General features: G+C 40.7%; 1 long non-coding RNA gene and 1 pseudogene across 11 annotated transcripts in view; both read right to left on the reverse strand.

Moving 5' to 3' along the window:
• LOC121397277 overlaps window positions 1-10,853 on the reverse strand; it is a 320,931-nt pseudogene that overhangs the window by 178,510 nt on the left and 131,568 nt on the right.
• Window positions 1-10,853, reverse strand: part of LOC121397157 — an 81,607-nt gene that overhangs the window by 30,619 nt on the left and 40,135 nt on the right. For 7 of the 11 annotated variants that reach the window (XR_005963509.1, XR_005963513.1, XR_005963505.1 and 4 more), the window contains 3 exons: window positions 10,423-10,487; window positions 10,026-10,143; window positions 9,639-9,803 (listed from right to left, as the gene is read on the reverse strand). The exons of 1 other annotated variant lie outside the window; for it this stretch is intronic. This is a non-coding gene — a long non-coding RNA (uncharacterized LOC121397157). The remainder of the gene's footprint in view (window positions 1-9,638; window positions 9,804-10,025; window positions 10,144-10,422; window positions 10,488-10,853) is intronic. 3 more of the 11 variants (XR_005963514.1, XR_005963511.1, XR_005963506.1) reach the window with 2 other exon arrangements.

Genomic DNA, 10,853 nt, shown 5'->3' on the forward strand with positions numbered 1-10,853 from the left:
CCCATAGAAAGTCAGTATTTAGTGGGCTGGTGGGGGGCTGTTTGGGCTTCTGTGTACCTGAAATGCCAGGGCCTATTTTAATTCTCAGTCCGGACCTGTAGAGGCCTTATGTTCCTTTATAGGAAAATTAAATGCTCAATGTCCTGATCAGTCACAACACTGCTACAGTGTATATAACACAACTAATCCTATTCTAACTGCTACTCACACTTCCTACTCACTTGGGTCCCGCCAGTGTTTCTCCTGCAAAGTGGCTTCTTCAATAGATGTTCCTCCTGTGGTTTTTCTCCTTTTATATTTTTCTTAACTCCACCCCTTCTTATGTGTTTCACTACTCTCTATTGGCCAATCAATATATATATATATATATATATATATATATATATATTTATATATACACAGCTAACATTTATCAAACCCAACCCTACACCCTAGTGGTAGAAAATGGTAATTACCAAACAATAACTTTTCTGAATCCCCTTTTAGGCTAAGGACACACTGGGAGATTTGTCATCTATGTTTAAATATTCTCTACCACGGATGACAGATACAGATGGAGCCAGAATGGATTATACATTTGTCGCACTGTAACGGTAGATAAGCACTGTAACGGTAGATAAGCGCAGCTAATGCGAAATCCTACGTTGTCTCATCTCATGTGTCGCGTTTACCTGCATGTAATACAGAGTTGTGGCCACTAGATGTCACCAAATGCTAGTTATAACAAACCACATTACATATGGTGGCTTAGTGGGTAAAGTCCCTGCCTTTGACCAGTGTGTTTAGTGTTCAATCCCCAAAGTCAAACAAAGTTAAATTCTGTTGTCACTTTCAGTGCAATGAACCATGTCCCAACATTAAAAAAAAATATTTTTTTGGTGGGGGGTGGGAGACAAATAAATGGAAAAATAATCAATGGGCTTTTGTGACCATAATTCTAGGCATTAGTAATTTGCATAGTACTGTATTAATACTTGGTTGAGTACTTTACCCCCCTATAAAAACAAATAATAATTATAAAAACAAATACATACATCAATGTTTTATAGAACCTTAAATACAGCAATATTTATTATTATTTTTTTTTAACTTTTTAATAGCTGTATGTATTAGCCTAAAAGAAACGTTTTCAGCACATGCACTCGATCAGAGGCTTCATAGCCTTGTGGTTAAGTGACTGAACTTTGAAACTGAAGGTCATGGGTTCAAATCCTAGATTTTTTTTTGGTGTGTGGGACACTGCTAAATCAATTGAAATAAATGAATGGGAGTTGTGATAATAATTATCTTATAAAATAATAAGCCTAAATATGACAATGATTTTTTTTAAATTTTATTATGCTATTAGCCTTGAAAAAATGTTTTCGTCAGCCATAACCGCCAAAAGGCTTCATAGCATTGGGGTTAGCTCACTGAGCTTTGACACACAAGGTCATATGTTCTAGTCTTGCTTTTTTTTTTTAATTTGTACTGTTAAATGTTCCACAGTATATGTATTAGAGATTCTAGCAGTTGATTTATTCATGTTAAAAATAATATTTATATTTCTGACAGCACAAAAAAAATATTCTCCTGTTATAGATTGGATTTGTGATATACACAGCAACAGAATAAACATTGCTTTATAAAATGCACCCCATGTCCTGCCAGAGAGAGAGAGAGAGACAACATTTCCAACTTAATTGGCTTTTGGCAGAGAGGCCAGTACAGCTAACAGGTGCAACTAAGATACTTTGTAACAATTTTGAATTAAGAAAATAAGTAATTGTAACAGTTTAGATAAGGCCAAATTTTGTAAAATGAACATGGTAATTAGGGGGGTGTGGCCACAAAATGGGTGTGGTCAAAAAAAAATTTGCCATGCTACATGCGAAAAAAATTTTGTCCCTCTTTTTACTTATAAAATGTTGGGAGGTGTGCTGAAAGCACTCTGAACAAAGCTGCTGGGGCCACCTGTTGTTGGACCCAGTACACCCTGGACGATAAATATCCTGACATCTGGGTATGTGTTGGGGGGGTTCTCTGCAGCTCCACATGAGCCCCTGACTGCTGGTTTATGTTTTTGATATTTTCACTGCCTTTGCCAATCACCATTATCGGCTTCATTCATTAAACTCAGCTGGACAGCCTTCCCGCAGCTCCCCTGGCTGTTCCCGTCACATCACACAGCCTATAGGAAGGAAGTCACGCTACAATGCCAGTAGCTGCCCAGCTGCACACCTACAGGACCCAGAGCGGCCGATCATGGCTAAATGGCTGAATAAGTACTTATGTAACATGGGTAACATGGGTAACAATAACAGCAAGAGCCCCCCGCAACCCCCCAGATCGGATTCCAAGAAGAATGGGGGGGCCGAGAGCTCTTTCCACCTGCAGTACTGCAGGTAAGCTGGTGCTTGGGGGACACCATGCTCTTGTGCTCCGACCCCTCTGTCAGTTGTTGCCTGGCCGATCTCCTCTCGCTGTTGCTGCGGTACAGGTGTGGAAAAAGCATAAATGGAAAAAAAATCAATGGGCTTTTGTGACCATAATTCTAGGCATTAGTAATTTGCATTGTACTGTATTAATACTTGGTTGAGTACTTTACCCCCCCCATAAAAACAAATAATAATTATAAAAACAAATACATACATCAATGTTTTATAGAACCTTAAATACAGCAATATTTATTTTATTTTATTTTTTTACTTTTTAATAGCTGTGTGTATTAGCCTAAAAGAAACGTTTTCAGCATATGTAATAGATCAGAGGCTTCATAGCCTTGTGGTTAAGTGACTGAATTTTGAAGCTGAAGGTCATGGGTTCAAATCCTCGATTTTCTTTTCCCCCTTCACAATCATGATTTTTTTTTTTTTTTGGTGTGTGGGACACTGCTAAATGAATGGAAATAAATGAATGGGAGTTGTGATAATAATTATCTTATAAAATAATAAGCCTAAATATGACAATGATTTTTTTTTTTATGTTATTTTACTATTAGCCTTGAAAAAATGTTTTCAGCCATAACAGCCAAAAGGCTTCATAGCATTGGGGTTAGCTCACTGAGCTTTGACACACAAGGTCATAGGTTCTAGTCTTGCATTTTTTAAAAAAAAAATTTGTACTGTTAAATGTTCCACAGACAGCTGCAGCAACCTGCGCTACTAAAGACACAAGAGAGCAGGGCTGGACTGAGAGTCCAAATAGGCCCTGGCATTTCAGGTAAAACAGGCCCAACCAGCCTACACAGAGGCCCAAACAGACCCCACCAGCCACTAAATACTGACTTTCTATGGGACCTTATAGCAGCCCCTCTGGAATTTGCCAGAACCCACAGATTGCCAGTCCGGGCCTGCAAGAGAGGGGCCCCGGTCATAACTAACTAGGATTGCAGACACCTGTAGCGCAAAGTAATTAGGGACCCGGCTTACCGGGAACTAGTGTTGCCACCTGCCCGGTATTTTACTGGCCTGGCCGGTACATTTCATGGCTGATCCCAATGTTATTAATAGGGAAAAAAATTAAATATATAAGGGGGAGGCGGCCGACATTGATCCTCTGCTCCCCCCACCACCTTCACTACCAGGGCTTCCTCCAGAAATCACTGACAAGGGAGAGAGATTTCAAATCAGCGGCCTCGTTCTTCACAGACTCGCAAGACTCTTCTTCACGGACTTAGACCCACTAGAACGATCTCCGGAGTCGCTGGAGTCACATTTCCACTGTGCCAGTGCTACGTGCTTCTTACCAAGGACCACAGCTCCTTCACACACTGTCACGATATATGGGATAGAGCCAGGGAGGAGAAATCCAGCGCCAAACGATTGATCGTCGCCCTTTCTGAAGAGGACAGGAAGTGGAGTTTCAAGTTATTTATTAATAAAGGATTTGCGATTTTAAACTTTAATTTGTGTTTGTGGGTTTTTTTGCCGTATACTAACAAATTTTTTTTAAAAAATTTTGATGTTACTTGTCCTTTAACACAGGGGTCCCTGAACTTTTTTGGACCGGGGCCGGATGCAAATTTTTTTTTCGAGGACCAGGGGGTGGGGTGGGATTGGGGTCAGCGGGGTCAGGTTGTGGGGGTCAGCAACATAGTTGGATGCGCTGGCGTCCAATTCGGGGTGCGTCGGCATCCAATTCGACGCACTGTGTTCAGTGTCCACAGGCTGCTTCTGGGCTGCAGCCCGACAATTGGGGAACCCTGCTTTAACAGACCTTCCCCCCAACAAAAGTCCTACATATGTGAACACTGTAATATAAACAAACCCTGGTGCTTTTTAAATGCAAATGAGATGAGGGCATGTAATTAGTACAAAGCTCCTAGACTCAGTAACTGGAATGCACAATTAAACAATGAGGCAGGAGTGGGGGTTGGGTGTGCTGTACTATACCATGTGCTAAGTAGGGAATTGTCAGACCATTCAAATTAATTTACAATGCCTTCAATTCTTTGAGCAGAGATTCACCTGAGATCACTAAGGGCTCATACAGAGAAGCAGGTTTAAGCTGTATAACAGAGCATTCTGTCCCAGTGGCTGCACAGATCCTATCTGATCCCCATTGTAAGCAGCAGTCCTGTCCTGCTTTATGGTCCTGACCAGATACTACAAAAAAGCAAAGCATTGCGTCTGCATGCGACAGTCGCGTCGCGTCGGAACAACGCTGCGACACGATGCGACGCGACAATTCTATCTATAACCTTATTTTTGACGCATGCATCAAATTGCATGCGTTTTGACGCAGCGCGTATTATTGATGTTACAATGGAGTTCAAAAAGTAAACCCTCATCTATATTTAAGGTTTGATTTTTTGTAGTATCTGGTCAGGACTGGGAGTCAAAATAGGCCCAAACATTACCCAACCAGCCCACTAAAGAGTGACTTTCTATAGCTTGTTAGAGAAGCCCCTCCTCTGGCATTTGTCAGAACCTACAGATTGCCAGTCCCGGCCTACTCAGTGACATCCCTCATTAGCCTGCTTTTTTCAGTCTAGTGGGGGCCTGCAAATATGTCAGCTGGTAGGTAAATAATATATAGGCACCCCATCCCCCACCAATAACATGAGCATATGTGCATAGTAATGCCCCCCACCCCACTGGAACAGAATGCTCTGTTATACAGATTGATAGAATCTCAGCTGCCATAAAGCAGGACAGGACTGCTGCTTACAATGGGGATCAGATAGGATCTGTGCAGCCACTGGGACAGAATGCTCTGTTATACAGCTTAAACCTGCTTCTCTGTATGAGCCCTTAGTGATCTCAGGTGAATCTCTGCTCAAAGAATTGAAGGCATTGTAAATTAATTTGAATGGTCTGACAATTCCCTACTTAGCACATGGTATAGTACAGCACACCCAACCCCCACTCCTGCCTCATTGTTTAATTGTGCATTCCAGTTACTGAGTCTAGGAGCTTTGTACTAATTACATGCCCTCATCTCATTTGCATTTAAAAAGCACCAGGGTTTGTTTATATTACAGTGTTCACATATGTAGGACTTTTGTTGGGGGGAAGGTCTGTTAAAGCAGGGTTCCCCAATTGTCGGGCTGCAGCCCAGAAGCAGCCTGTGGACACTGAACACAGTGCGTCGAATTGGATGCCGACGCACCCCGAATTGGACGCCAGCGCATCCAACTATGTTGCTGACCCCCACAACCTGACCCCGCTGACCCCAATCCCACCCCACCCCCTGGTCCTCGAAAAAAAATTTTGCATCCGGCCCCGGTCCAAAAAAGTTCAGGGACCCCTGTGTTAAAGGACAAGTAACATCAAAATTTTTTAAAAAAAATTTGTTAGTATACGGCAAAAAAACCCACAAACACAAATTAAAGTTTAAAATCGCAAATCCTTTATTAATAAATAACTTGAAACTCCACTTCCTGTCCTCTTCAGAAAGGGCGACGATCAATCGTTTGGCGCTGGATTTCTCCTCCCTGGCTCTATCCCATATATCGTGACAGTGTGTGAAGGAGCTGTGGTCCTTGGTAAGAAGCACGTAGCACTGGCACAGTGGAAATGTGACTCCAGCGACTCCGGAGATCGTTCTAGTGGGTCTAAGTCCGTGAAGAAGAGTCTTGCGAGTCTGTGAAGAACGAGGCCGCTGATTTGAAATCTCTCTCCCTTGTCAGTGATTTCTGGAGGAAGCCCTGGTAGTGAAGGTGGTGGGGGGAGCAGAGGATCAATGTCGGCCGCCTCCCCCTTATATATTTAATTTTTTTCCCTATTAATAACATTGGGATCAGCCATGAAATGTACCGGCCAGGCCAGTAAAATACCGGGCAGGTGGCAACACTAGTTCCCGGTAAGCCGGGTCCCTAATTACTTTGCGCTACAGGTGTCTGCAATCCTAGTTAGTTATGACCGGGGCCCCTCTCTTGCAGGCCCGGACTGGCAATCTGTGGGTTCTGGCAAATTCCAGAGGGGCTGCTATAAGGTCCCATAGAAAGTCAGTATTTAGTGGCTGGTGGGGTCTGTTTGGGCCTCTGTGTAGGCTGGTTGGGCCTGTTTTACCTGAAATGCCAGGGCCTATTTGGACTCTCAGTCCAGCCCTGCTCTCTTGTGTCTTTAGTAGCGCAGGTTGCTGCAGCTGTCTGTGGAACATTTAACAGTACAAATTTTTTTTTAAAAAATGCAAGACTAGAACCTATGACCTTGTGTGTCAAAGCTCAGTGAGCTAACCCCAATGCTATGAAGCCTTTTGGCTGTTATGGCTGAAAACATTTTTTCAAGGCTAATAGTAAAATAACATAAAAAAAAAAATCATTGTCATATTTAGGCTTATCATTTTATAAGATAATTATTATCACAACTCCCATTCATTTATTTCCATTCATTTAGCAGTGTCCCACACACCAAAAAAAAAAAATCATGATTGTGAAGGGGGAAAAGAAAATAGAGGAATTGAACCCATGACCTTCAGCTTCAAAGTTCAGTCACTTAACCACAAGGCTATGAAGCCTCTGATCTATAGCATGTGCTGAAAATGTTTCTTTTAGGCTAATACACACAGCTATTAAAAAGTAAAATAAATAAATAAATAAATAAATAAATAAATAAATAAATATTGCTATAAAACATTGATGTATGTATTTGTTTTTATAATTATTATTTGTTTTTATAGGGGGGTAAAGTACTCAACCAAGTATTAATACAGTACTATGCAAATTACTAATGCCTAGAATTATTGGCACAAAAGCCCATTGATTTTTGTTTCCATTTATTTGGCTGTGTCCCCCCAAAAACTGAATACATCAATGTAGTAAAATATTATTAATAGAAGTTGCTGACCGTTTTTACCCACTCCATATCACAGTTTAAAAGACTCAAAACTGCCACTACAATAAGACACTGGTCAGGCTGCTACGGAACCCAAAAAAAACAAATGCACACAAGGGAAAGGGGGACTGTGGTCACTACTTAATTTAGCTCTTCTACCTTATAAGAAACTGCTACCCATTTAGCTAAGAATGTCAAGCTTAAGCCTAAAACTTCAATCACTAAAAAGGGTGATTGCAAATCACTCTGCTGTCTACAGTCAAATATTTCAGCTCAGGAAGAGGAGAGTAAAGGTACTTTCCCCGCAGAAGCCCTGTTTCTTCGCCTCAAGAGATCCTTTCTGAAATGATCTCTGCCTTTTTGTAGCAAAAACAAATAATATAACGCTTATTAAAAAAAAAAAAATAATGGTGGGCAGATTCAAACTAATAACCCTCTATTTCCTAGACCTACACCTTAACCACTACACTATAGGTGCTGCTTATGGGGCTTCTAATAGCTCAGGCGCCACCTGGTGTCCATTGCTTGAACTGCACCTATTTAAAATTTTAGGGCAATCCTTTCTATACGCTGGGACTGTGCGTTTCCCTGCGCTTAGTGCGAACAGCGCATTTATCTTGATCCGTTACAGCGCGTCAAACGTACAATCTATTCTGGCTCCATCTGTATCCCCGAAATGCTTTCCCACTGACAATAAAGCAATTCACCGTCAGAAAACCATTATGGGTAGATTTGCATATACTGTATTTTGTGTATAATCTTCTCTATTCCTAGAAACTTTATCTTTCTTCCTGGGAGAGAGAGAGAGAGAATAATGTTTCCCCAATGTAATATAATAAGGATATCAGAAATTGAAAAAAGCTGATACACTGATCGTGAAACTCCACACAAATTAATTGAAACAGAGAATTCTGTAGGTCTTATTCACTGGCACAACTAGAAGTGTAACCCAAAACTCCTGGAATATTCTCTCTTTAAACGTATTGGGGGTTATTTATAAACACTGGGCAAATTTGCACCTGGGCAGTAACCCATAGCAACCAATCAGATTAATGCTTTCAGTGTTCACCCTACAGCTGGCTAAAAAAAAGATAATCACTGATTGGTTGCTATGGGTTACTGCCCAGGTGCAAATTTGCCCAGTGTTTATAAATAACCCCCATTCTGGGACTTTAACAGTCACTGGGGCTCATTTGAACAACGGGTTCCATTTGCATGTGGGCAGTAAATCACAGCACTAACTGCAACTGTTGAAAACGCAAATTAACTGTTTGGTTGCTATGGGTTACTGCACAGGTGCAGATAAATGAGCCCCAATGTGTCTGATTCTCTCATTGTTCTGCCTTATCTTTTTAATATTACTGACAGGCACAAAAGGATATCTACTTCTTCTCTGTGACTTTACTCTCTGCATATTTCCATTGACCCTATTATTATTCTACATTTCACCCCTTATTCAACATTAATGTCTGAGTAAGTGATTTATATTGCATATGTAAATAATACGGAGCCCCATAGGCTGAAAGAGCAACATGGTGGTGCTGCCCATTGCTCTGAAGGGTTGCCCAGTAGACTGCTCAGCTAACAATACTATTTGCTTTGTTCCCAATACTTTTGCATATGAAAGTAAATCGCTGGCAAATAAATAATTGGATACAAACTATGTCATTTGATAAACTGCCATTGGGTGGAGACAGAGGACCTTGCTTATATAGTAAAGTGACTAACTTCCAAAGATTAAGGGGATATTGGCGTTTATGCTATTTAATGTGATTCCCACTCAAAAAAAGAAAAATACTTTGCATGGACACAAAGTTTTTGGACAGACAAAACTCTATTTATAAAGACTATAAGTGCTGTCTTGTGAAAAGACAATACCAATGTGTATAAATATAATTGCATAGAAAGGAGTGTTGGCCCAGAGAAAAAACAAATCCTGTGTACTGTGGCTGAATAGGAAAATTATGAAGAATCTAAAGATCAGTATTCTATGTGAAAAGGCTTTGTACATATATATATATATATATATATATATATATATATATATATATATATATATATATATATATATATATATATATTTATATATATATATATATATATACACAAACACACACAATTTGGAAGAATACGGTGAATACGGTGAAATAAGCTAAAATCCCAGAGACTATCTTGCCTCACAGAACATTATCCCATAGTTACAGCAACAATTTCGGAGGCCATCTTGCCTTAAAAAACGCCATCCCACAGTTACAGCAACAATCCCGGAGAACATCTTGCCTCACTAAAATGTATGTGAGTGTGTGTAACTGTAAGTGTGTATTAATGTGTAACACGTAATGTGTACGTAATGTGTAAAATGTGTGCATTAATACTAACCTGGGGGGTTACAGGCACCAGATCCATCCTCTGCGACGTGGGACCAGCTGGAGGCTCTGCAGGAAATTGTCCCATGAAGACCCAGTTTGGGGATCCTCGCTGGGCGTAGGTGAGGGATTCAGCAGACGCACGTGTTCCCCCCTTTCTGACTGCCCAGCTTGTTGCCTAGGGCAATAACAACAATTATACACAACATTAACATGTCCTTATATATCAGTACCTGCTGCTACAGTCTGTTCATGGATTGTAATCACATAGAAGGATGCTGCATTCATATTAGAATATACATATAATTATTCTGACAGTAGTTCTCTGTATTGGACCAGAATATCCAGGACTACGTTTTTTCATTATGTTAAAAGTGTACATAAACCTAATCCCTCGTACCTCTTACCAGCAGTTGTTCATCAGCATGTACACTCTTTCAGGAGACCACAGCCTCAGAGTTGAAAACAATGTTCAAATGGAATTTCACACTTGCTGAACACTTCCTACACGAACACTCCTAAATGAGAGAAAAGAAAGAGCTTAGCTGGGCTAAGCACTGACCAACACTTCACTTCATATTTTTGAAACCATGATATAATGAAATCAGGATACACCAATATTTTCCTATTCCTGTACCCATTTCATGAGCTAAAGGAGGCCCTGGCCAGAGGATGGAACTTCATGTGAGGCTTGTATTAATAAAGAATGACAACCGCTGCTTAATACAGTCATTTATGGTGGAGTTTGAAATTGTTTCTTTATTGTGGCTTCTGAAGCTGAAATTATTTGCACTTACCTGGCCATCCCGAAATCTGAAACCTTGACGACCAATGATTCCCCCACCAGGCAGTTGCAAGCAGCCTATTGGAGAAATGGAGTCAATTACGTTTGGGTCAAAGGGGAAAAAAACCAACCCAGATTCATAGGTTCTGAAGGTATTAGAAAGGAAGAATATGGAAAGATGAGAGTCAGAAATGCATCACAGGTTGCCACTGGTTACAGGACTTGGGCAAAATATCAGATTTTAAAAGGATCAGTCCTACTTATATAAGCATCTTGGCCTCCTCAGACATTATCCCTTCCCAAATCACCTTTAATGCAATTCTGTGAACCTTCCTTCATGTGCCATCTTTCACCCAAACACTGATTCTATCACTGTGATCCAAGATGGCACATGAAGGAAGGTTCACAAACTAATCTCTCCCATGTCCTCTGTACATTCCTGTG

The sequence above is a fragment of the Xenopus laevis genome, chromosome 8L (assembly GCF_017654675.1).
Source record: "Xenopus laevis strain J_2021 chromosome 8L, Xenopus_laevis_v10.1, whole genome shotgun sequence".
Lineage (NCBI taxonomy): Eukaryota > Metazoa > Chordata > Amphibia > Anura > Pipidae > Xenopus > Xenopus laevis.